This window comes from Bos javanicus, chromosome 13 (genome assembly GCF_032452875.1).
Source record: "Bos javanicus breed banteng chromosome 13, ARS-OSU_banteng_1.0, whole genome shotgun sequence".
NCBI classification, from domain to species: Eukaryota; Metazoa; Chordata; class Mammalia; order Artiodactyla; family Bovidae; genus Bos; species Bos javanicus.
The window spans coordinates 18,200,780-18,228,473 of NC_083880.1; the positions used below are offsets into that span (position 1 = coordinate 18,200,780).

At 46.9% G+C, this 27,694-nt stretch overlaps 1 protein-coding gene across 17 annotated transcripts in view; it reads right to left on the minus strand.

Moving 5' to 3' along the window:
* Positions 1-27,694, minus strand: part of CCNY (cyclin Y) — a 204,536-nt gene that overhangs the window by 58,754 nt on the left and 118,088 nt on the right. Inside the window, exon 1 of one of the 17 annotated variants that reach the window (XM_061435847.1) lies at positions 19,966-20,060. The exons of the other annotated variants lie outside the window; for them this stretch is intronic. The gene's annotated coding sequence lies outside the window, so the exon portion shown is untranslated. Of the gene's footprint in view, positions 1-19,965; positions 20,061-27,694 lie in introns of those variants that run through there. 17 annotated transcript variants of the gene reach the window in all.

Sequence of the window (27,694 nt, forward strand, 5' to 3'; positions counted from 1 at the left end):
AGGACTGGGAGAGACAGGTAACCACCTCCTTTTCCCTCGAAGGAGAGCTCCTCTCCTCCCACTGATCCATCCCAAGCAATCGTGCTCACCTGGCTTCAGGTGAGACTCACCTGGGAAGTTTACAAAATACTGATGCCTGGATCAAATCCCTTATGATTATACAGTGGAAGTGAGAAATAGATTTAAGGAACTAGATCTGATAGACAAAGAGCCTGATGAACTATGGACAGAGGTTCGTGACATTGTACAGGAGACAGGGATCAAGACCATCAAGACCATCAGAGCCTGATGAACTATGGATGGAGGTTCGTGACATTGTACAGGAGACAGGGATCAAGACCATCCCCCAAGAAATGCAAAAAAGCAAAATGGCTGTCTGAGGAGGCCTTACAAATAGTTGTGAAAAGAAGAGAAGCTAAAAGCAAAGGAGAAAAGGAAAGATATAAGCATCTGAATGCAGAGTTCTGAAGAATAGCAAGGAGAGATAAGAAAGCCTTCTTCAGCAATCAATGCAAAGAAATAGAGGAAAACAACAGAATGGTAAAAACTAGAGATGTCTTCAAGAAAATTAGAGATACCAAAGGAACATTTCATGCAAAGATGGGCTCAATAAAGGACAGAAACGGTATGGACCTAACAGAAGCAGAAGATATTAAGAAGAGGTGGCAAGAATACACAGAAGAACTGTACAAAAAAGATCTTCACAACCCAGATAATCATGATGGTGTGATCACTCACCTAGAGCCAGACATCCTGGAATGTGAAGTCAAGTGGGCCTTAGAAAGCATCACTATGAACAAAGCTAGTGGAGGTGATGGCATTCCAGTCGAGCTATTTAAAATCCTGAAAGACGATCTTGTCGAAGTGCTGCACTCAACATGCCAGCAAACTTGGAAATCTCAGCAGTGGCCACAGGACTGGAAAAGGTCCATTTTCATTCCAATTCCAAAGAAAGGCAATGCCAAAGAATGCTCAAATTACCCCACAATTGCACTCATTTCACACGCTAGTTAAGTAATGCTCAAAATTCTCCAAGCCAGGCTTCAGCAGTATGTGAACCGTGAACTTCCAGATGTTCAAGCTGGTTTTAGAAAAGGCAGAGGAACCAGAGATCAAATTGCCAACATCCGCTGGATCTTCGAAAAAGCAAGAGAGTTCCAGAAAAACATCTATTTCTGCTTTATTAACTATGCCAAAGCCTTTGACTGTGTGGATCACAATAAACTGTGGTAAATTCTGAAAGAGATGGGAATACCAGATGACCTGACCCGCCTCTTGAGAAACCTATATGCAGGTCAGAAAGCAACAATTAGAACTGGACATGGAACAAAAGACTGGTTCCAAATAGGAAAAGGAGTACGTCAAGGCTGGATATTGTCACCCTGCTTATTTAACTTCTATGCAGAGTACATCATGAGAAACGCTGGGCTGGAAGAAGCACAAGCTGGAATCAAGATTGCCTGGAGAAATATCAATAACCTCAGATAGGCAGATGACACCACCCTTATGGCAGAAAGTGAAGAGGAACTAAAGAGCCTCTTGATGAAAGTGAAAGAGGAGAGTGAAAAAGTTGGCTTAAAGCTCAACATTCAGAAAACGAAGATCATGGCATCTGGTCCCATCACTTTATGGGAAATAGATGGGGAAACAGTGTCAGACTTTATTTTGGGGGGCTCCAAAATCACTGCAGATGGTGATGGCAGCCATTAAATTAAAAGACGCTTACTCCTTGGAAGGAAAGTTATGACCAACCTAGATAGCATATTCAAAAGCAGAGACATTACTTTGCCAACAAAGGTCCGTCTAGTCAAGGCTATGGTTTTTCCACTGGTGATGTCTGGATGTGAGAGTTGGACTGTGAAGAAGGCTGAGCGCCGAAGAATTGATGCTTTTGAACTGTGGTGTTGGAGAAGACTCTTGAGAGTCCCTTGGACTGCAAGGAGATCCAAGCAGTCCATCCTAAAGGAGATCAGTCCTGGGTGTTCATTGGAAGGACTGATGCTAAAGCTGAAACTCCAATACTTTGGCCACCTCATGTGAAGAGTTGATTCATTGGAAAAAGACTCTGATGCTGGGAGGGATTGGGGGCAGGAGGAGAAGGGGATGACAGAGGATGAGATGGTTGGATGGCATCACCGACTCGATGGACATGAGTTTGAGTAAACTCCAGGAGTTGGTGATGGAAAGGGAGGCCTGGCATGCTGCGATTCATGGGGTCACAAAGAGTCGGACATGACTGAGCGACTGAACTGATACCTCGATCCACCCCAATAGCTCCTAATTCCACAGGTCTGGGATGGGCTCAGGCCAGGCGGATCTCAGAGTTGGTTGGGGAGACCGCGGGGTAGCCGGAGGGAGGGGTGGGGTCCTGGACCAACCTCCCTCCGGCAGCGTGCCACCCCCAGCCCCCCACCACGAAAAAGACCCATAAGGCACCCAAGTTCTTCACTCCAAGGCTTTAATGCCTTAGTCCATCCAGGTACCAACTACGTCCCTGACAAAATTCATGTCGCGTGTCCTGGTGTGCAGCTTGAGCAGTGGATTTCTGTGATGCTTAATAAATCTGTGATAGAGGTCACTGCATTTAATTACTAACATAAAGCCCAAGATATTAAAGGGATCTTTTTTCTGCTCTGCTCAAGACACCAATATACTTTTTAAGAGTGCACAATGGATCTTAGAAATGGTTTCTTCCACTGTGGCTACATCTGTCTGGGTCGAGACAGGAAGCCTCAGGGGCACAATGGCTTCTCCTCATTACAAATTCGATCGAACAGTAATGAAGGGACCACAAAGCCTATTGTGACACACAGACGGGTAGAAATTTGACTTCTTCCTCAGAACAAAATATCGAAGTCTTTTCTGTCAGAGTGCTTGTCCACGTAGAAATGATAATTCAACATACTCTAATACTCTACCAGGGTGGAAGGGTTGCTAGAAAGATTTCTGGCCTCAATTTAACATTTTATTTTTGAGACAAAGAGTTCCAGGGAGATGGATATTGTCTTTAAAAGTCAGTGAAACCACTGGTTCAGCATCACAGAATTTCCAGGTAACTGACACTGTATTATACCATGCTGTTAAAGAAATTCTAAGAGTGTTTTAAAAATGTACTGCGTACCCTCCTGCCTTCCTAATCAGAGTATCTGAGACCGCATCTTGCCTGTTCTCAATGCCTGCCCCAAGTCATCTATCAGGATAAATCCTCAGGGACAACACTTGAAGAGGCTACTGAGGATGCTGGGGTCTTTGCACCAATGTGGAGTTCGACTTGGGGTGTTTTTTGAGGTCTTGGTTTATTTCTCTATAGTTCTGCTGTCTCCTTCCTCACTATCATACCTTCCAAATAACTTGCTTCCAACTGGGAAAGCAGGCAACACAGCATGTCTGTAGAGAAGATTTCAGAGCAAAGGCTTAAGTGCTGCTCACTGTGTGTGCAAGTGTGTAAGAATGGGTGTGGGTGTGTGCACACGGGTGTGTGCTGGGGTAGGGGAGCGGGGAGGAGGAAACAGGGTTTTAACTGAATGAAAGAAAGAAAGTGATGTCGCTCAGTCGTGTCCGACTCTTTGCAATCCGATGGACTACAGCCTATCAGGCTGTAGGAGGTCCATGGGATTTTCCAGGCAAGAGTACTGGAGTGGGTTATCATTTCCTTCTCCAGAGGTCCTTCAATAAATAGTTACTATGAATAATGCTGTGATGAACGCCCGAAAGGTGGTAGTCGCTCAGTCATGTCCAACTCTGAGACTCCACGGATTTTAGCCAGCCATGCTCCTCTGTCCATGGGACTTCCTAGGCAAGAATATTGGAGTGGGTTGCCACTTCTTTCTCCAGGGGATCTACCAGACCCAGGGACTGAACCCAGGTCTCCTGCATTGCAGGCGAATTCTTTACCATCTGAGCCACCAGGGAAGCCCAGATGAACACCCTAGACCTTTGCAAATGCATACTAGTAATAAATGCCTTTAAATGGAAATTTCTTGGTCATAGGGTTCAAGTAAATTTAAACAGATATTGCCCAGTCACCTTCCCAACAGGTGTGACAATTCACAGAACTTTTAATCTCATACCAATGCAATCATCGCTAGGCCTTTCCAAGGTCCCTGCCCCTAATAGGAGAAAACAGTAAAGAGTAAGTCAAATACATGGGAACTGCGATCCCAAAGCCCACGCTACTTGGAAGGAGCCCCTCTTACAGCAGTGCTTTCCTGCTGACTCAGCAGTAAAGAATCTGCCTGCCAATGCAGAAGACAAGAGTTTGATCCCTGGGTTGGGAAAATCCCTTGGAGAAGAAAATGATAACCCACTCTAGTATTCTTGCCTGGGAAATCCCATGGAGAGAGGAGCCTGGCAGGCTACAGTCCATGGGGTCACAAAGAGTCGGGCATGACTGAGTGACTGAACCACCACCACCACCACCTTTCGGGGCAGCCTGCCATCTCCGGAGAAGAGGACTGCCATACCTTCTCAGGGCCCAGGCTGCACACCTGGCTGTGCATGTGACTGTACACATGTGGCGTGAAAGCAGGGCACTCACGTCACACCTGGAACACAGCACACAGCATCAGGACTTCTGCAGAACCAGAGAAAACCCCGGCCAGTTTATGGTGTTGAGAAGAAACCACAGTTCTACTTGTTTTAGAACCAATCCTGTACCTGACGTTTTTATTTGCACTTTCCAAGCTCGTGTAGCTGGAGGACAATGCAGATTAGACATTTCTGTAGACTGTGCCTGAGAGCAGATTATGTTCTCAGCAAAGGGAATTTCTACAATCACACAAGGCATGAGTTTCAAAGCATGAATTCTATAAACTATACATGTCTCCTCAGACACATGGTGGAACACCCACCTTCGTTCTCAACACTGGACAGCTGCAGAGCCAGCCTCTGCTCACGCCCCTTGAACACAAGGTCCAGCGTCACTGACAGCAGACAACCCTTTCTGAGAAGATGCTGTGAACCTCAGATGAGAGAATGTGTGAGGCAACACTCTGTAAGCCACTAAGCACTGCAGAAACGCAAGGGGTTATTTACCACAATCAGAAGAACTAACATCTGAGAGCGTACAGTGGGCTCTGCATGCATTAACTCGTCCCACCCTCACAGCTGCTCTGAAGGAGGGGCTCCTACCCGCGCTGGGCAGCTCGGGACGTGGAGAAGCCCAGGCAGTCTGACTGCAGGGCCCGTCCTTGCTCTCTGCTCTGCCCCCTTGTTCTGGGCACATTACTGCCCCGGTTTCCTCATCTCCATACTGAAGGGGGACTTGGGGGCCATCTGAAGGGCTCTTTTCCAACCAGCACGTTCCACTGCGTGAATTCTGTTAGGTGACCAGAAAAGCAACCTTTGGATATGTGCAGCCTCGCTGGAGTTTCGAAACAGCAAAAATGTGAGAATTTTCAAAGGAGGACGTCTGTCAAAGAGGTCTGCTGTTTTTAATCATTTGCCTGATCTGGCCACGGCAGGAATTTCTGCCCAAGGAATTCAAGCAGGCCGAAGTTCTTGGATAGAAGGTTTCCCTGTAGGATCTCCAAGAGGTCTCAGGTGTCGAAACCAAACTGACGCATCTGCCGCCGTCCAGCACATGGGGGAGAAAGCTTCTTCCCAAAACAAGAGTTTCTACCAAAATAACCCACTGCTGCAGTCAACCCCTCAGTATGCACGTCCCCTTCCCCAAAAGCCTCTTTCAGTAGAAAATGATTAAATAAATGAAAAAAGACTATCTATAGAAAACCGAACTGAATTAAAGGCAAGCATCATGCTGACGAAGCAGCACCCAAGGAGGGCCTGTCTTATTTTAGGAGACTGAGGGAGATGGGGGTTTGGTGGCTCAAAATAGAGGTTCATAAATCAAGGGGGTTTTCCTCCCCATTAATTCGAGCACTAAACTGTGGATGACTTAGTGCCATCTAACAACATTTGGAGTCAGTTTCAAAGGCTGCAATTAGATGAAAGCAGAGACTATTTTATTGTGCTTTTAGAGAAAATTTTTATAAGGGCCTTTACCCTAGCTATAGACATTAAATGAGTCAATATTTTTTAAGAGAGAAAGTAAATGGGAAAAAAGTATGCAAAATATAAATCAGTATCTTCAGACTTAACTATATGTGAAAAGTTCTCTCCTATCCCTTCAGCTCTTAAATGGAAAAAACAACAACAAAAAAAGCCTTTTTGTCCCAAACTGAATGTAAACTGCAAAGTCTTTTCTGGGTCCCATCCATCATAAACCTGAACTAACTGCAAACATTGAACTAGCGTCTTTCTCAAGTTAGTAACAGTTCACCGCTTTTTCATAAAGGACATAATATCTACCATTTTCTGAATATCTAGTATTGTGCCAGGAACCTTGCTACTTACTCACATTTAATCTTCCCAAATGCTCGTGAGTTAGAGGAGGAAACAGATCAGGGAGGTTAGGAACCTTGTCCAAAGTTACACAATTAGGTGAGTGTTGGAGCCAGGACCCCAGATCTAATCCAAAGCCCGAGGCTGTTTTCAAAACACCACACCCGCCTGTGTTACAGGGTGGCTGAGCACGTAAGAATGAGCTGACCCATCTGGGACCACTGGGCCAGATGGAAAGAAGATTTCAGAGAATGGAGGAACCAAGACCTGCAAGCAGAATAAAGCAGTGGTATGAGATCTGGCCACAGAGACAGAGGTCTAAGTTCAAATCCCGCTTCCCCCACTTAGCAGTCTTGACAACCTGGGGCAGTGACCTACCTTCTTTGCGCCTCTGTCGCCCCACCTGCAAAGCAGGGATAATGCACCTGGTAAGACCGTGATGAGGAATGGGGTAAATGTGCCCCAAACTGAGAACCATGTCTGGCTACAGCGAGCACTGAGCTAGGGCTGCTGCTGTGAAGGGAGACGTCTGGAGGCAGGGTTACCCCACGGACAAGGACAGAGCACAGAAGAGAAGACAGAGCAGACAGGAAGACACAGCTCCTGCAGGACGACGAGCAACTGTGCTCAGGGACACAGCGTGGGCTGCCCAGACCCAGCGGGAAGGGTCGCTCAGACTCTCGGAGAACGGGGTCCAGCCGGGAAGACACAGCAGCATCTGTGTAAGGCTAGCAGGGTGGTTTTGGAGGAAAACAAAGCCAAGGGGGCATGAAACTGAGTCTCTGACATGAAGAGCTTGACTCTCTGAAATACCAAGGGAGTCAAAAGCCCTTGGCTGCAGGCTGCAGACAGGACACCGAAGGCACACTAGCAAGTTCTGGGCCGTCAAGGTCGGGGGCCAGAATCAGAGAGGAGGGCTCCTGGGCAGGGCTGCACGGCACCGGCCCTGCAAACCTGAGCAACAGGAGACAAGCGTCGGGATCTACTGAAGTAGAGGGACAGCAGCATGAAGCCCCACACTGTCTGCCCAGTAACTCCCAGAGAAGTCAAAGTAAAGACATGTCCGTGAAGCCAGGACTGCCAACCTAAAGAAGAAATGCCCTCTCCTTACACTTGGCCTTCCAAAGATCACCCGAGCAGGGCACAGGCACGGGCTCCTGGACACCTGTGTGGCTGCTCCATGTCCTCAGCCAGGTTCCCTAGGTCCCGTACCCAAGGCCCAGCCCCCGAGCCGAGCAGGCCTCAGCACAGCCTGACTTAGATGACAGGCCTGTCAACCCAGCTGGCTGCGCTATTAAGAAATAAATGGAAACAGGCACATTTACATTTGATGAAGACAGGCTCAGATTTGGCTTAAAATGCTACAGGGTATGACTCTGAATTAGTAACACAATGACACATTTTTCACCGTGGTCGGCCAAGTTAGATTTTGAAATGAGAATTCAGACTCATTTTCATACAGACTCCAACAAATTAATATTGAAATAGTTAAGAATTATTCTCCACTCACACTCAGCCTAGGCAAGCACCTGCTTTTGCAGCATGGCAGCTAGTTGTCTCATTTTAGAGTTGACTTAGCATTCAGTTTCTGTTTTTTAGGTGAGACTTTGTTTTTACTTTCAAATGAGATTTTGAGGTAAAGTAGTGATTTTCCTTATGATTCGATTATCAGGGACCAGATAGGCTATCCTGGGTCCCACACTCCACTCCCTAGGGCCTCCACCCGCAGGTATGGGTCTTTACCTCATTCCAGTCGCACTCCACACATTTTAATCTTTTTTTAACCTCAAATTGAAGATACGCTGGAGAAGTAGGTGTAAACTCACCAAAAAGCTACCTGTGCCAAGTCAGAGGCATAAAAATATCATCACAACAGCTTCACATCTTCTTGAGAAATAACAGGCCACCAGTGAGAAAGACCCAGAATATTCAGGCGGACCCAGATTCCCAAGCTAGCTCCCTCCTCCCCATTAGGAAGGACCACTGGGGCCAGATCCCAGCAGCCCACTCCACCGTACACAAGGCGAACAATACCAGAACCTTCTCGCCCAGAGCAGGACATGCATCACTCAGGCACGGCTCTACACACTCCCACACACAGACAAAAGATGAAGCAGGATGCACATTTCTCTAGGGAGTAAAGTGGTTCAAAGGAAATTTTCTGCAATTTATATACATGGCAACACTCCCACTATTTTAGCTAGGAAAGAGAGACAGTACAGGAAGAATCAGGCGAGTACAGGCCTAGGACCTCAACTAAGAAAAAAGAGAAGATTAGGAACAGGGGGCACCAAACTTTTCCTACAGAGAAAAACTGAATAAGGAAGAAATCATTTGCAGGACCAAATAATGACAGCCATATTTTTCTTTTAATTAGAAAATTTATCTAGGAATTGATAATCAGTCAACCTACGTCCTACGTTCAGAAGAGTGAAGATGACCACAATGATGGGAAAGTATCAAAACCGAAAACACCATGTATACACCTATAATTCACATATATATGAAATCCACACACACATAGGAATGACTAAGGATCAAAGTACAGCGAGTGCTGTGTCTATGGGGACCTAGTTTTGGACAGTCTCCAATTGAGCTACTCAATCAGTCTCTCGACCTCTAATTTATCACCTGATACACACTGCAAAGAAAGGGAAAGGACCAATGCACCCCAGCTCCCTTTATGTCTCCACGGATACCACCCAGGTGCACGCCTGAGGCACACCTGCATTCATTATTTCACGAGGTTTCCAGTGAAACCTCAGGTCCATCATGGATGACTCTGCCAGTGTTCCAACATCTCCGAAACATTTCTCCGTGCCATTGCTTTGCTTAATTTTTTAAAGACTTACAGGACAAAGTCCAACTTATTTAGCATGAAATCACTTTCAAGGTGCCTCACAATTAACCTCAATCTACCTTTTATTAACTTTCCTTCGAGAATTCCCAAGTAATAGAAATAACACAACAGAGCACTGGAGGTATGCTGATTTTGTGGTGATTTGTCACACCGCAATAAACAACACAGAAGGGACAGGTGAAAAAGGGAGAACTCCTTGGACTGAAAGATCAGTATCTGCACCTTGACTCTGTGACAGAGGCTCCATGGCAGAAGGGAACTTGAGAGGTCAAGTTCACCACCACTGGCTCCACATCTCCCCAAGAAAGCGGGGTGAGGGTGGAGGGGCGCCTCTGTCCTGAGCGTCACATCTCCCCATGTCTACTCTCATTCTCAGCCCAGCTCTGCCCGGCTGAGCAAGCAGAGCAAGGGGAAGCAGGAGAGAACCGAACTGCTTGTTTCGTGTCATCTTCCATGCAGGGAGCCTGTCTCTAGGATGGTCGTGCTCAAGGCATAAGACCATTTTCACTGTTCTGTCTCTAGCTTTTGTGAAAGCCTCTGCTTATTTTGGGTTTTGACACTGTTCTGAAAAGTCAGTGCCTCTCCTGCATCTACGGTTATCTCGTTCTAAGGGAACAGGTCAAGGCTGATTTTTTTGGTTCCTTTGTGTTTCCGTACCATCCAAGACGTATGTAAGAATCACAGACAACTTTATCACACGGGGGCAGAGTATCTCTTATCTGTAACATTTTAGTATTAATTTCAATTTTATTTTAACATGACTTCTTCAAGGTGTTCCCTATACTGTGTCTTTATTCCCTAGGAATCATCTATGCTGTGCTGTGCTTAGTCGCTCAGTTGTGTCCAACTCTTTGCAACCCCATGAACTGTAGCCTGCCAGGCTCCATGGGGATTCTTCAGGCAAGAATACTGGAGTAGGTTGCCGTGCCCTCCTCCAGGGGATCTTCCTGACCCAGGGATTGAACTGGGGTATCCTGCATTGCAGGCAGATTCTTTACCAGCTGAGCTACCAGGGAAGCCCAGGAATCATCTGTATGTCTGTTTAAATTAAAGCAATTTCTCTTTGCACTTTAGAATTACAGTACATTTTCTGTTCCCGGCTGTTTCTCTTCTCTCCTCACTCTGGCCCAGCCTCTGGAGGGCAGGAGACCAGCTGGTCCTCTGTTCACAGCAGCCGTTACCTTCCGGCTGCTGGCAGTGACTTCAGTGACTCTCGGAGCGTGTGGCCTGGCCACCCTGGATACAGCTGCCCCGCTTCAGATGCCCGGACAGCAGCTGCAGCCAGGCGCCCTCAGCCAGCGGGCTCTCCCAGCACAGGAGCTCCAGAAAAGGCAGCAAGGGTGCTGGAGCCATCACTGCAGTGCCCCGGGGACACCACAGCTGTGGGGCTGGGGGGTCACCATGGCAGGCGCGGGGCTCGCCCCCACGAAGGCACCTGGCTACACAGCATCACGGCTCCCGACCTGCACTTGGGCTAGAAGCCTGGCGACTCCTGGTCACAATACACAGCCAGGCGAGTCCGTGAGGGAAAGACAGTCCTCTCAACACAGTTTGCTTCTCATAATGAGCTACGATGTAGGGTCACTGATTTCTGCTTTCATCTCTGTGCCTGGGTTCAGGGAAAAGAATAATTATTTTTTGTTTTTCTCCTGGAAAATAAGAACAAGTTGTTAAGCAGGGTGGCGGATGGCAAGAACATAAGCTGAGCCATTCATGATGAAACAATACAGTTTGCTGGCCTGTGTTCATCAATTTCTCATGTCAGGTCCTGAATTTTCACTTATTTTGAGAAAAAACACTTCAGAGAGAGAAAAGCAGGTGCCACTCCCTCCCCCTCCCCTGCAAAAAATTTAGAATCGTGCTGGCTTCTGGCAAAACAAATTTCTGCTATAGCTGTCTGAGGAGAGGACTGGCAGGCAATCGTTCAATCCAGGAGAGTGGAGCTGGAAGGGGAAGTACTCTGTGGTCCTCCGGTAGCACCAGGGTTTCGTTATCACCTCCCAGGCAATGAGGGGGTCACAGAGGAACACGCCGCAACCCCCTCGGGAGTACATGCTCTTCTTCACAGGCCTGCCCTCAGCCCTGCTTCCACTCCTCTCTCCACAGCTGCGATGGAGCAATCACAGGGCAGCTGGGGGCCAGGGATGCGAAGAGGCACATGCCTCTCACAACAGAACCCCCCCAGACAGGAACCCCCCAAACACAAGAACCGCCCGCAGGGGCCTGCCAGCCCCGCACCTTCCCTGCCAGTCCCGCGTGCCCTTCAGAGCACAGCTCACTGCAGTCCGTTTTCTAGAAAGTACACGTGCAAAAGTCTCTTTTCTTCACCATTTTCTCCTTCTCCCAAAAGAAAGTGCCGATTAAAAACAACAGATCACTGCCACAGCATGCCTACTAAAAGAAAACACAATAGTCTGGAAATCCATGCAGAGGTTGCCACAGCAACAGTTCCACAGCCCAACTCGCAGCATCAAGCTTTCAATGCCTCCATGCTGCAAAGATTCCCAGGGCAGGGAGGGCTCCCTTGTTCTGTGATTGGAATTCTCTCCACTGAAAACACTGTTTGGGCACCCACTGCACCATTCATACTCCTGCTCCCAGTCATCTAACCCACAGCTGATGACTCTGGAGACATCTCCTGATAGTTCTTTCAGCTGGAGGACTGGGAGATGTCAGCCAGGAAAATCTCTTTCAGTTCTTAGAACAGAAAACATACTTTCTCAATAAGGCTTATTCTTAACCAAGCACACAAGGTTACTTCAAGTAATCCAATCAAGTCGGCAACTATAAGGCTCCAGACTGTGATGCCAAGTGCCCCCCTCCCTCCATGAGACCCACTGAAGTGCCCTGAACGTGCATTCCCAAAGCAGGAGGATGGGGTGAGAAGGTAACTGTTCAGCTTCTCCTCCCAGAATAAAACCCCAGCACCGTACCAGGGAGATTCTGAATAAAATGACTATTCATTGCATGACAAGGATGACTTATTAGTGTCTCACAAAGGCTATCAGACTTCCTCTGCAAAACTACCCACATCAAATACATGTTGCTGGAAGGGAATCCAAATAGAAAGGAAAGTTATCCACGTGGCTGGAATCAGGCGTGAGAGAGTATCCAAGAGGCGCTGGTGAGCGAGCCTCTGGTTGCACGTGTTTTCTGAGAGCCCCTATAAATAGGAGAACACATGCCTGGCCTGCTGTCCCAATAAAGCCCGATCTTCAGCCAAGGCTACCATTTACTGAGAGCAGCCAGACCCCAGGCTCCTGATAAGCATAATCTCATCTTGTCCTTACAACCACCGCGTGGGGTGGGGGGCACCACTGGGGTGGTGGTGGTGGTGGTGGTGAAGGGGGAAGGTACAGCTATCATTTCCACTTTAAAGATGACAAAACTGAAAACCAGGGCGACCTGCCTGAAGCACACGTCTAGTAAGTGATGGAGTCTGTGCTCTCTCTACTCCACTACCGCTTTCTCGAGGGGGTACTGTGTTACCAGCGAGCTCCTCAGACACTTGGCCTCAGTCCCCACACTGAGCAGGGAAGGCCCTGGCCCCCTTCAGTGTCACCTGAGCAGTTCCACCTGTACCCATTTTCTGTATCTTCAGGATGTAAGAGAACATTAACAACAACAACAACAAAAAACAGGAGTTTTCAGTGCTTCAAAAAATAAACAGCAGTTTGAAAACCACTTTCCTTTGCCATAGTGCCAACTACATGGGCCCTGAGGGGCTGAGACATATTTGGCAGGTATGCTGGGCAAGTGACACGGGGGGAGGAAGAGGCGTGTGCTGGAAACAGAAATGAGGTGGAACGTGAGGGCCAGGAAGTTCCAGAGGACCTGGAGCAGGACAGAGGTGAAGGAGCCTCTAGGGGTGACAACCATCCACACCAAAACCAAATGTGCAGGTCACTCTCAAAGCAATAACGTTTAATACAAACTTCAGAGAGCCTGCTGTTCTGGCATAGCCAGTTCTGATTTAAAAACTCAAATACCAAGACAAATGAAACAGATGTGTAACTCTATTTTAAAATCAACTGAATGTGTGCCAATCTTGCAAAAGAAAGTGAGCTTTCTCAGCATTCCTGCTCCTGGGGCAGTCTCACTAGGTATTCTGGGCAAGTTTTGGGGGGTGTTACTCTATCCAAGGTGTGCCTCCTACAAATTAATCACTAAAAAGGTGGCACAAAGGGCATTCAGACAAAGTCAAAATTAATGGACAAGAATTTATCTATACTCACCTGTAATATAAAGAAAGATCAAATCATGCTTTTTTGCTAACTTATATGATACATTTAATACAAAAATAATCTGAAGTCCTCACAGTTTTACAATATTACCCTTAAGATCAAGGCAATAATGAATGTGTGGTTTGAGATTTTCCACTTTCCATGATTTATTACAAAGCGATACTCAGTTTAGCAAAGAGCAGTCTTCAAATAGACAAGCAGTAATTCATTTTGCACAGTTGGTTTCACACTCATGACCAGCATCAGATGATGCGTTCCTGAGACATGGCTACAATAATGAATTCTACTGCACAGGTAGGTTGTCTGAGCCTTACACTCAATGGTTTTCCAGAAGTCAAGAGACAAAGGGGTTTTGAATTCTTACTGCTTTGCTATAAAAGTTACAATTCTCTAGCTATTATGTTTGTTCTTAAAATCTGGGCCAGGGTGGGGTGGGGGTGTTGAAACAGTTCTGTTTAGCTTGGCAAACACTTACTGAGCACCCTATATTGAGTGCCAGGTGCTGTGGAAATGCTGGGAATTCAAAGGTGATACAGACAACGTGGTGGCCCTAGAGGAGTCTGGGAAATTTAGTAGGAATGAAATATATGTAAACAGAGAACTTCCATATGACTTAGTACAGATCAGGGTACTATGGAAATACAGAAAGCAGAAAAAGCCTGTGGTGGGTAGAATAATGGCTCCAGAGATGTCCACACCCTAACACAGGAACCTATAAACACGGAGAACAGAAGACATGCAATGAGAGAAGCAAGTCAAGAGATGTGAGGCTGCTGTCTCTGAAGACAGAGGGGACCACAAGCCAAGGGATGCAGCTGGAGAAGGCAGGGAGAGAGGGAGCTCCCAGAGCCGCACACAGGGCTGCATGATGTCAGCCTGGTGATGCATGCGCACTTCTGAACCAGAGATAATAAATATGTCTGTAGCATTTCAAACCACTAAGTGTGCAGTAATTTAAGGTAGCAACAGAAAGTTAATCAAGAGCCCTTCAGTGGGAAGATACTATTTACATGTGAACGAGAACACTCACTCTTACTTCATCAGCTTCATCAGCCAGGCTCAGCAAGGAGAGAGGGGCTGTTCAACCTTGACGCTCCACCCAGAAGCACAAATGGTCAAGCTCCACAGTTCATGCTGCTACAGTAGGTCTCCGGGGCCTGCTCTTGAAACACCCTTCACTCGTTCACCAGCCAGAGAACTGTCATTTGGGAGACAAATTACTTGACAAATTACAAGGCCACAACCATTGGGCTGGCACCACCACTCTGAACACGTGCATGCCACGCATCTGACGCAGGTCTTCTGAGGTGCTTGCTAGCTGAGTCTACTTTGAAGCAGCCTTGGTCAACAGAGACTATGCTGCTGCTGCTGCTAAGTTGCTTCAGTCGTGTCCGACTCTGTGCGACCCCATAGACGGCAGCCCACCTGACTCCCCCGTCCCTGGGGTTCTCCAGGCAAGAACACCTTCTCCAGTGCATAAAAGTGAAAAGTGAAAGTGAAGTTGCTCAGCCGTGTCCGACTCTATCGACCCCATGGACTGCAGCCTACCAGGCTCCTCCGTCCATGGGATTTTCCAGGCAAGAGTACTGGAGTGAGGTGCCATTGCCTTCTCCGAACAGATACTACAAATGTTGCTTATTATGGAGCACAGTATTTAAATGTGATGCCACAAAAAGCTACAGAATCAGGGGCCACAGAGTCTGCTTCTCTGAAACTGCTCTGTGAAGGAAACAGGACCCAAGTCTCCTGCCAGGCTGGACGTGAATGTGGACAAGCACAAGGCGACAGCTTCCCCTGGGTCCCAGCCTGGAGTGTGTGTGTGCCTCAAGATGACTCTGGGGAGCACGGTCTCAGGAGGACCGAGGCCAAAGAGGAAGGGCCATGCCTCAGCGGGTATTTTCAGGAAAGTCAGGCTTCAGTATGAAATCCCATAGCTGTCCAGAATCCATCAACGATCTGTGACTTAAAAATTATTCTGTGGATGCTGGCAGCAAGTTGCATTCAATGTGCTGTATATTAACCACTAAATTTATTACACTGTCCAAAATTTTGTCTTAGTTTTTTGCACTTAGAATACTTCCCATAGTAAATTTTTAAAAACAAGTGAACTGTGTGAATACAGTCCTTTTAAGAACATGTGCATCCTCCCCTCCGCTCATGTCTAGAGTTCTTTCTTTTTCCTGATCTCCTCATAGCTTCTCAGAGGTACCACCCAGTGTCCAACTTTGCATACGTGGTCAGCAGGCTGATTAAAGCTGCTTCCCATCCCACCACCCTGTCCCACATCTGCACCAGATGGGACACTGAGCAGATAGCAATGCAAATTATCCTATTAAAGGCTCAGCAGAGGGCTATACGAAAGATGTCTGCTTTACTCTAAACGATGAGCTTCCCTAGTAGCTCAGACGGTAAAAGCATCCTCCTGCAATGCAGGAGACCTGGGTTCAATCACTGGGTCAGCAAGATCCCATGGAGAAGGAAATGGCAACCCACTCCAGTATTCTTGCCTGGAAAATTCCATGAACAGAGGAGCCTGGCAGGCTACAGTCCATGGGGTTGCAAAGAATTGGACACGACTGAGTGACTAACACACACACATTACTCTAAACCACGGTTTTCCAAACTCACTGACAAAGGATCTTTTCCGCCCTTAAAAGAACTATTCCCCAAATTTGCTTGATCTTAAGACTCACCGAGGACTACTGTTGAAACTGAGGATTCCCATCACATGACTACAACCCTGGTCCCTTCTTCTAACCTCTGAGTCTTCGAAGGGAGGATTTTGTCATGTAACAAGCAACCCAGATGGCTTATCATCAGACCAGTTCAGGAAAAGACTGACAAGCCAGCATTTGGCCAGAAACACTGCTTCCTGTTCAAATGTTTCTAAGTGATTTCCAGTTCAATTTCCTAATTTAAAGGCAAGATCTTGGGAACTTCCTGGGGATCCAATGGTTACAACTTGGCTCAGTGGCCTGGGTTCAACCCCTGATCAGGGGACTGAGATCCCACAAGCTGCACAGTGCAGCCCAAAATGAATAAGTATCTAAGGCTGGATCCTAAGCATCATCACCCGTGGACAGCACCTAGCATGCAGAGTGGAGCGTTTCTACTGCACCTGAGCCGTCACAGCAACAGGTTTCCATCCTACATGTCTCCCCACCAAATTAACCATCATTGTTATTTATGCCACCCAAAATTGGCCTCTTCAAGGTATCATTTTCCACAGTTTGCCACAAAATCACTATGAGAAAAGCACTAATTCTTTCCCATTTCAAGGAAATGAAACAGGCTAGGGAATTTTACTTTATTTGCCCTAAGTCAAAGTTTCTCAGCACCATGGACGTTCTGGGCAGACAGTTCTTTGCCGTGGGGGTGGAGAGGCTGCTTCGTGCCCTGGAGGATGCTGAGCTGCATAACCCGCCTCTACACACAAGATGCCAAGGTCAGATCCCCTCCAGCTGTGACCATGAATGTCTCCAGTCCTCACCACACACCCCTGGGCACACAATCAGGTAGGGACCACTGCCCTGAGTGATGCTCCAGGTCAGAGCAGAGGTCTCCACCAGCCCACCCCCTGGGCGGGAGCAGCCTTGATGCCATCCTTTTCGGCTCCATCCAGCTGGCCCTGTAGGAGCCCTCAGTGCTCGGCCTCACAGGCTGCAGGCCCGGGAGAAGTTCGCAGAGGGACAGAGTGAGATAAAGGTACAGTGTGTGCCCGCGGTGATTTCTGGCACAGACTCCTCCTGCAGTGGAGTCCTGAGTCTTTCTTCCTGTCCTGCCAAAGGCTCAGAAAAAGAATTCTGCCTGCCAGGATATACCTCCTGTATTCAACAGCCAGGAAGGACCATTTTTAAAAACACCCCCTTCATATGAAAACACTACTTTCAGTAATAATTATGTAAAAATCAACTATTTTCATGATTTGTTCTTCAGTATCAGAACCACCCATTTAAAAATAATACATTTCAACTTTATTGACATTAAGCAAATTTAGTAAATCAGTTCATGTATGACCTAAAATTTGAACTTACCAAAGAAAAAATATTACACCTCCAGATCTGCTTTAATTTTTAAACAGAAATAAAAACTCCACATGGTCACACAGGATGACAGAATTACTCAATAATACCACTATTGTTCACTTCAAATCTACTGTTTAAATACAGAAATACATAGTACCACAGGGGTTAAGTAGGGGAAGAAGGTCTGAAGCAAGCTGCAACAATTCCAAACTCTTGAAAATCTCTCGAAATGAATGCACATAGCTGAGTCCCTCACCACATGTTAGCAGCTAACTGTATAATTAGCAGTCTCTGATTTAACTTTCATGCAGTCTACGATGTCTACTAAAGGCTAAGTAATCAAAAAGTACTCGTTTGAGGCTTACACATATATTGTTAAAACTCAAGTTACCATAGCAATTATGCAGAACACACACCAACAAATTTTTGCTGGAGGAGTATGCCATCACTGACATTCACAATTACATGCACAATTCTAGACTTTAGGATTTTGCAGACAAACTTTTGGATGGTTTTATTAAACTGTATCAGAAAAGCTAAGAAGCGTTCCCAAGCAGTGCAGTTGAGAGAGTCCGCACACAGGCTGCCAAGGCCAGCTGCTGCTGTGTGACCCTGGGTAAGTTACTTCCTATCTCTGGGCCTGTCAGTTTTCTCATCATCAAGATGGAAATAAATAATACCTGCCCCATGGGGCTGTTGTAAGGTAATAAAAGCAGAGTTAAGTGCTCTAGACATAACGGGCAGCTGTACCCAGGAAATACCTTGAAATTACTGAATCTGGGGGATGAATCTATAGGGATACATCATACTATTCCATTTCGGCATCCTACACATACTCGCCTCAATAACTGGATGTTGGACTGACTCCAGGCTTTCATTACAAAATACAAACCCAAATGGGACCAGCACTTTCAGATCCAAGCCCCCGATGACCCGAGACTGGTGCCTGAATCTTCCTGTTCTTCACAGACCAGAGCACCGCAAAGGACACAATGATGGGGGCTGTTGCTGGAGGAAGGAAATACCCCCTCAAAAGACTGACTGAGCTGAAGGCAATACTACACCACAAATGACTCTAAGCCTTTCTGGGGGTGAGCTGGGAAGAAAGCTGGGGACCCCTTTTAGCACTCGCAGGACTTTCAAACCAAGGAAGCCCTCAGTCAAGCTCACCCTTGAAACACAAAACCATGCCATGTCCTTCCCCTGCTCTCCTAAGACACCCCTCAGTATGCCTGAGAGCCCGCTCGGTGCTCCCCATAAAGCTTCAGATGTGACAACACGCCCTGTGTGTGTGTGGCTTCGTGAGCCCCTGACCTCTGAACCAAGCTCAAGTAGGGGCCACCCTACTCCCACATGTCTCCAGGTGCTCCTTCCAACTTCGGCCCAAGTCTTTTCCATGGTCGCCACTCGGTATGCCAACTCTGTGGTCACAAACCTACAGGCGTCCACAGGAACAGAAGGCCTGAGGACCAGGGCCCACTCCACCCTCGACTACCTAAGAGTTGTGACTGGCAGGTGTGAGTCTCACTTTCACACTTATAAAACATGGCTGGCCATCCTGCCTGCCCTTTGATGATGCTGAGGAGCAGAAGGGGTGGATGGCATGCTGCAAGCTGCGGTGCTACACACTCAGTGGCTCCCCGAGGTGATGACCCCCCCCCCGCCCCAGCACCTGCTCTGCTCTCTGCCCTCCTCCGCTCCCTTGGGCTCTGCTCTAAAGGCTTAGATCACTGAACACAAACAACAAAACCCCCAGCTCTCCTCCTACCCGAGCAGTAACGGAGGACTTCCAGGGAGTCATCCATGTAAACAGGCTAACACCAGGCACAATCTCTCATACTGCCAAACACTGAATATCACACGTCTTATCACAGCCCCCAAGGCCAACAGCAGGAGTTCCCTCTTAACTTCTGAGCCCCTTGGAGGAAGGGAGTATGTTGATCACACCACAGAGAATCACTGAAAAAGAAAAGCCACTTCTCCCACTGACGACAACACTGGTAATAAGGAAGAGCTCAGAAGTCAAGCAGATGTCGATTTTGAAAAATCTAACAAGTCACCTCCAGGTTAATTATCCAAGTTTCAGTGTTAGGATAAAGAATACCAAAACCTCTTTAAGGCAATGGCTCCCATACTCAGAAACTTTTCGTCATCAAATTGAAAACAAAAACAAGAAACAAAACAAACAAAAACTGCTCAAAGTGCTGAGAAAGCAGGTCTTAATGCAGAAATGGATCCAGGTGGAACTCAGCCTCCTGTGGCCCCGCTGCCCCCTCCCTGCACTGGCACGGGCGTTCCCCGTGCACGTCCAAATGGACACTGGGGCCAATTCCTCCAAAGGGGTGACGGCTGGAAATCACACGTCTATCGCCTGCCTGAAACATCTTCTTGAGCTCAAACATCACCACAGAGACTCCCGAGATGGATGTCTCAGCCAAATGTCAAATATCAAAATCTGCAATTATCTGGTACCCTTGGGGAAAACATCACTCACCATCAAAGTTATCAAGAAAGCACCAAAAGATGAACTACTTGTCCCGGAAAGCAGCCTCCTTCCCTTCAGCATCCGGCACAGCAGGCAGCTGCTGAACGCGACCTCCTCCAATACCAACCCGCAGGAGTTCATGCGCTAATCCCAGGTTCATCAGTGCCCTGCTCTCTCTGGGGCACTGTGCCCAACACTGGAGATGGAGCGATGAGAGCCTAGATCAAAGAAGATAGAGCTATGAAGAATTATAACATGAGACCACAGTAGTTGATGTATACACTTAACATCTACTATGTGCTACTCCAACGGACCTCAAAATGGGGTCCCTGCAAAGAAGAAAATCCTGCCTTTTGCTACAGCACAGACACACCACAAGGGCATTATGCTATCTTTATTGTATCTCAGAAACTCTGAAGAGTGGCTTTTGAATCCACCTCTCCAAGTCTGTGCTGCAACAGGTGCTCACAGAGGGGCACAAGCACAGCGCTGTCTGCCTGCTGGTGCCTGTCACGGGCCATCTTTTATGGGAATCCAAGAAGTACAGCAGATGAGAGAAGAGAGACACTTGGGATGAAAGTGAAGGAGAGACGAGTGTGGAGAGGTGGACAGGAACCCAGAAAGCGAAGAGAGACCGGCCCCACACTTGGTATTGAACACAAGGTCATCACTGGGGACTGGCTTCTTCCACTCAGCCCAGTACTCTGGAGATGCCCCCAGGGAGCTACATGTCTAGGTGGTATGTTTCTTCTGATTGTTGTGTAGAGTTCCATGGAGTACTCACTGACCTGTTTAAGGACATCTGTGTGGTCTCTGGTTTCTAACTATTCCAAATAAAGTTGCTGCAAACGCTGGGAGGGCAGATAGGGATGGGTGGAGTGAGGAAGGAAGGGGCTCGGACCTACCCATGCTCTTTCCCTGGAGCTTGTCAATGTCCTTTCTTACAATGGGAACCCTCATCGTAACCCTTATTTCTTATCTGTCGAATGACAAACATCAGAGTACCTGCTCAGCACCACTTCATCACAAGTACTGACAATACGCTTTTGTCTCCTTTGCATTCTGGTTTTAACAATCCAAATCTCTTCTGTGGGCAATGACTTCATTTCCCCCACCCTTTCTGTCAGGGTTCACTTTGGCATATTTACCTATTTTCCAGAGATCCACGTGTTAGACCTCCAGTTAGACCTCTAGTATGCTATGAATATAAACTGTTTCAGAATGCCCATCTTAAAAACCAAGAAACACTTCACAAAGGTCAAGGATGCATCAGCATTCAGTGAGACGCTTCCCACTGGCTCATTTGTGAACCACCACCCCATTTGCACCTGCAAAACATCTCAACACAATCTCTTGGTTAGAAGTGTCATTTGTCACCAGCCTCCATGTCAAGAGACAGATTTTCAGCACTAAAAATTAATGTGCACTCATTTATCACGAAGATGGATGAGAGATAAAACCTGGTGTGACTGGCTATGGAGAGGAACAGAATACTCTTAAAATATTTATATTGGTTTATCGAGTTCTCATAGAGCGAGCTTCTTTTCCTTTCTCTGTTAGGAAACATTTGTATTCCTACTGAGAAAATGGAAGGATCAGCTACCCACAACCATGTCAAATACATTAAAAATTTATAGGAAAAAACGAACCCTGTGGTAGTATTTCTTCTCTGGTTTCATAAGCGATATGGTATGTACACTTTATACAGCTGCCCTACTATACATCTAAGCCTCAGCATTTGTTCTGAAAAGGAGAGGGCCAAAAACCAAATCATTTCAACACGCCCAGAGTTCTGTGGGCAAAGGAAAAACAGAGCAACTTCAATGGGGAAACTAACTTTCCATAAATGCCATAAATGTTATAAATGTCGAATTGTGTGATACTCCTAAATAGCTGCCAATCAAATCTTTTTTAAAAAGTACAAATTGATGCTATTGACTGCAGTGTACACTGCTTTCCCAGAATAAATATGCGCTTCCTTCTATGCAATCACCAGCAGAGACAAATGAAACCGCTATTAGCATAGGACGCTCTAGGAAACAAGGGAGCACAGTCATGAAGAACATCCACCGGCTCTTTATGACATGTGTCACCCGATGCGCACAGACACGGGAAAGGAGGTTCAGAAGGGCAGAATCGCGCACGCCTTCCCCCGCCATCCTGATGAGGAGCAGGGGGCTCCCTCACCCACTCTCCTCTACCTCGTCATCCCCGCCCCCCGAGGCGCAGCCAGATGTTGTTGGGGTGTAGACTGCTGAGTACTTAGTGTGTGCCAGGCCTGGGCCCCACATTGCTAAAAGGTCAGCTGCATGATCCCCACTTTGTAGGTTAATAAGGTGACAGGATGTAACCACCCCAAACCACACCAAGGGAGAAGCAGAGCCTGGATTCAAACTGAAGTCAGCCCAGTTAGGGCTTGTCCTCTGATACTGACATGCATGTTCTCACTACATTTTATTAACACTAAAATTATTCCTGGATTTAAAAATCCTTTCAGTCACAACCTAGCAGAGGAAATAAAAGCATGACTAAAAATAACCATAGTTTTAAGGAATGAGTTTCCATTCTCTATGGAGTGAGATCTACAGTTAACTGACCCACAGCACAGTGGAGGAAAGGGAGCAGGAAAGGCTGATTCCGGCCAAGGCCTGAGCCTGTGTGAGTGAAGGCACGTCGGCAAACAGCCGGGTGTGTTAGGGGAACAACACTCGCAACAGAGAGGCTGGGCAGGCAGACAGGCAATGGCCTGGCCACCACAGAAGTCGCCCGGGCTCACGCCAGCAACAGGGAATCACCTAAGCTTTGTGAAGAGAAAAGGATGACACAAGACAGACCTTTGCCAGACTAATCTGTGCAGGCTCACCTCAGGCTGCCCCAAGTGGGCGGCTAACAGAGAGACTCCTCTCCTCCCAACAGCAAAAGGGACAGAGCTGGACGGAGTGCCCCGCCTGCCTCGCGCCCTTCTCCTCCTTCCTGACTGCCCCAGGGGAACCCGGTCCCTTCCCCCATCCTCCAGACAGCTCTTTATTCTGAATCTTCTCCTCTATACCAGCTCCACCTTCTGAGCCTTCAATACACCTAAGAATCTGCCATTTGGGGAAAAAAAAAAATAAAACCTGTCTTTTCACTTTTAAATCTCACAAAAGTGTGTGTGGTCTGGCTCCTCCCTGCTGCAATTTAACCTCTGTTCCTGTTGAAGCACTTTCAGAGCACACCAGACTGTCATCATTCACTCATTAAATGCAATGGAACTCCCTCAGTCTTCGCCCACCTGCCTGAACATGCAATACTCTCAATTATCCTCTTTACCTGGAAATTCTTTCTTCCCTGGACTTACTGGCTGCCTCTCCTGGTTCCTGTCTCAACTCTGACCACCCTTTTCCACTTGACTTCTGAACCGGAGCTGTAGCCCCACGTCCCGTTCTGGGCCCACAGCCTATGCCAGGAGAACACTTCCACCACCTCGGCCCTGTCCTGACCCTGCTCAGCATGAGCCCTACATTTAAAACTGGGGAGGATGAAAAAGCCGATCCCAGCTGGTACAGACTTGCACTGAGGAGGGACGGACTCAGTCAAAGCAGTGTTCACACATCAGCCTGGCAGGTAGGCGAAGATGGGTCTTGACCACAGAGGAGGAGGCCAAGGAGGCCACCGAGTCCAGCCTTAGGAGATGAGGGCAGGAGCGAGTGTGGCAACAGAAAGGAAGGTCTCACCAGTCAACATCACTAACTCAGCACCGTGTTCCTCCTGCTTCCCCCTGTTGCTGTTACCAACACCATCCATATACAGTCCCTGCTGAGCAGGCTAGGCAGGGAGGAAGGGAAAGAAATCCAGCCTTTTTTAAAAAAACCTCACAGCACAAAAAGTGAAATAAGCTACCTAAGAGGCAATCAACGAGGAAAAGAGTCTAAGAGTTTCTTCCAAGATGAGACCAGAAACAGCTGAGCAGAAGAAGAAAAGCAGTGACATGACCTGGCCAAGTCTCCGGATGATCAGCAATGGAAACAGAGCAGAAGATCGCTGTTTATGGGCAATGTAACTCGCTAAGTAAGAACAACATTCAATTCAGGCTTCATAACCAGAACACCTACCTCCAGGCACACAGCAAATACATGTCAATGCCCAGAGAATATGGCCTGGGTGACAGACAGGATTCACCTCCCCTCTTTGAGCATATGCCCTCACCAGTGAAATCATGGGGATGCTGTGAGTCTTGGAGGAGCTAAGGCTTTAGGACAAATCACCTGGGCAATTTCCTAAAAACACATATTCTGCAACTCCATTCCTGCAAATTCTGATTTAGAAATTTGTATTTTCAAACAGCCACCCAGGGAATTCTGATCCAGAATAATGTACAGTCACCCTTTTCAATATTCTCAAAAGTGGTCTGCCAAGTCTACAGCAACACAGGGCAGAATTCAAATACGCTTTATATCTGGCCACCTCTAATCTAATGAAGATATTGATTTCTCTGGGGTCCAACTGACGAAATACACACAAATGGGAAGTAGAAAAATACTCCATTACACACTATTAGGCTTAATCTCAGAAATATATTTCAACTGCAAATTTTTATATACATTTAGCTCACCTAAGTTGGTTCAGTCCAATGAGAAAAATGCTATGAAAATCTCGAGCAAGATAAATTTAATAGAGGATGGCCTGATGGAGCAGTTTTCTCAAAGGGTATATAAAGCTATAAAACAAAGAATGCTGCCCGCATTCCAGTTCCACCTACAGTATATCACGAAAGGAATTCAGGGCAAAGATCAGGAATGAGGCACTTCAAGCTTCACACAGGTATTTTTAGGAGAAAATGTCATGAACCCAGTTCCTGGCATCTTCCCATACTTAGAAAAACACTAATATCATTAACTGAGATATCTGTTCCTCGTGACGAGCAGCAACCTTCTACCAAGAGGTGTGCCTGATCACATGTTGCTGTCTGTTGTTTAGTCTCTGAGTCCTGCCCAATTCTTTGTGACCCCACGGACTGTAGCCCACCAGGCTCCTCTGTCCCTGGGATTCTCCAGGCAAGAATCCTGGAGTAGGTTGACATTTCCTCCTCCAGGGGATCTTCTTGACCCAGGGATCAAACCCACGTCTCCTGCATTGGCAGGGGATTTTTTACCACTGAGCCACTAGGGAAGCCCTAATTACACATATTACCCTTCACCAGAATCACACACATGATTCTGTCTGTGGAGCAGTTCCTCAGAGCTATCTGAGAGGCTGTCTCCCAGGCTGAAGTCCTTAGTAAAACCACCGCCGTCCCCAAATCAAACTGAAACTCACAGCTCTAACATTGTGCTTTTTTTCCAAGTCAACAAAGCCAAGAATTTATTCTTTTAATTTACATTTTCATAATTATTTCCCATAAAGAACTGACTGGAATTTGTTCTGTGTTTTCTGACAGCAAGAATCCAAGTTTTCAGGGATTACAGAAATGGTTCTGTTTAGGACTTGCCAGAGATCACAACCTCCCTGAACTCTGCTGAGCCTTTCATCCTCAGCTTGGCAAATGTGATTAACAACAACTTTACCCCTGAAACCAAACAATGTTCATACCCTAACAGTTTAGCTGATGCCTCTGGTGGGATGAGATACAGTGCTAATGAGTCCAAGGTCACGGGCAGGACCTCTGTCAAGATTAATCTGTCCTGCTCTGTCCCTCTATCCGCTGACACCCGCAGGGGGACATCAGTTCCCACAGTCACCAGCACCTTCGTTAAGATAATCTTAACTAATCTTGTCCATGACACAGTGCAAGGCCATTTGTACCTGATGATGAATTAGTCCAGAACGCTATTTGTATGTCTGGCACTGAACCACTTCTACAAAGCAAGCTGGGCGGTGTCCATGATGTCAGACCAGCAGGAAGTTCCACAGGATAAAAGGCAGGCTACTGCTGCTCTTTCCTACACATGAGAAAGTGGCAAACACCAAAGAGTTTCTCAATAGAATGATAAGTTCTCAGAATTCAGTAGTGGAAAGTACACTGGCCTGGAGTCTGGAGAGCTGCTTGCCCAGCCCACTGAGCAGACTTTTAGCATCCTTGTGAGTTGGGACAACTCTGAGCCTTAGTTAAGGAGATAGTAAGATGTTCTGTGAGGCCCCTCTGAGGATCTAAAATCTAGGATTTTATGACTCTTTACTCCAAACATCATCTGTAATCCCACTGGGAAGGGCCTGTGCAGGGCAGTGAGTGCCCCAGGGTAGCCCCCGATCTCTGGGCAGGGGTACAGATGGCTCCATGGCAAATTGGGAATGGTCTCACCCATACAGACTATGCCTCTGACAGCCTACGAGAGGACATGATGATGACCACATTTGTGAACAGAACAAGCACATATATTATCTATGAATGCTTGATACAGGTGAAAAGAAGCAAAAGAGTATAAGATGGGGGCTTCCTGGTGGTCCAGTGGATAGACTCTGTGTTCCCACTGCAGAGGGCTCAGGTTCGATCCCTGGGCCTGAACCAAAAAAAAAAAAAAGAAGTATAAGACAATTTTATATAAGAAAACTCAGAACAAAGAAAAGCTTATCAATGCAATTTTAAAAGCTTTCTTTTTTTCCTTTTTGCAAATTAGGAAAAGACTATGATTTTTCCATTTTTTGTGGCAGCGCAGTTTCTGCAAATGAAAGACACTAGGACATGGCCTACAGATGGATCCTAAAGATGAAGGTTAAGCACCTGAAGCCCAGAAAACTCACAGGACTCGCCCAAGGCCATGCAGCTAAGAGCGGCTGGGTGAACATTAGGGCAGGTCTCCTGATTTCTGGCTGCAGAGCTGCTTCCCAATGGAGCAGCTCTCACCTTGGTTGTAAGGCCCCCCGGCAAGACTGTGCAGCCTCACCTGTGACCAGTTCCAGCTCTAACCTTTCTTACTTTTAAGAGTTTCCTTAGCACATGCACCTAAATCACTCTTCTGATAATTTTACCCATTTCCCTGTGCTGATTATAAAAGAAAAAAAAAAGCTAGTGGCCTTCCATCTAGGTAGTAACCAAACTCTTTAAACCAGCACCTACACTCTGAAGCTTTACAGAGGAGTGGGAAGGCAGAACTTGTGTGTGTAACTATTCTCTGTACCCCATTACTCAGGAGACTAGGCAGAATGAGAAGTCCCCAAGAGTAGGTTTTATCTTCAACTTCTGGTCATTCAGACACGCCTTGTTCTAGTTTGTTCCTTGTTCCTAGTTGTTCTAGGAAAATCAGTTTCAAACCACAGACTTGTGAAAAAAATATAGGCCCAGAGGTGCCGTGATGACCCTGCCCACCTCCACCATTCGGCTCTGAGGGGAAGGTGCCCTCTCACAAACCACATGACTCCCCCAGAAGAGGCTGCCCGCCCACCCGGGAAACCAGCCTCTTGGAGAGCAGCATTCTAGAGATGCCGGACTAGCTGGTTCCAAGGTATAATGGTCAGCACTTGGGACTCAGAATCCAGAGATGCCTAACCTGTCCCAAGTTTTCTGGTGTTTGTCTTATTCTATTAAGATTCATGACATTTGAGCCCATGTCATTTCACAAGAAACAACCTTTACCTAGTAATATAATTAATAACAATTAGTATTTGTTGACTCCTTACTTTGTACCAAACAAAGCAAGTGATCTTGATTCTTTTTTTTCCCATGCGAGCCCCAAACACTTTCTGAGGTAGGTATTTTTATTATCCCATTTAGCAGAAGAGGAAAATGAGGCTGAGGGACATGAAGTAACAGGCCCAGATAATC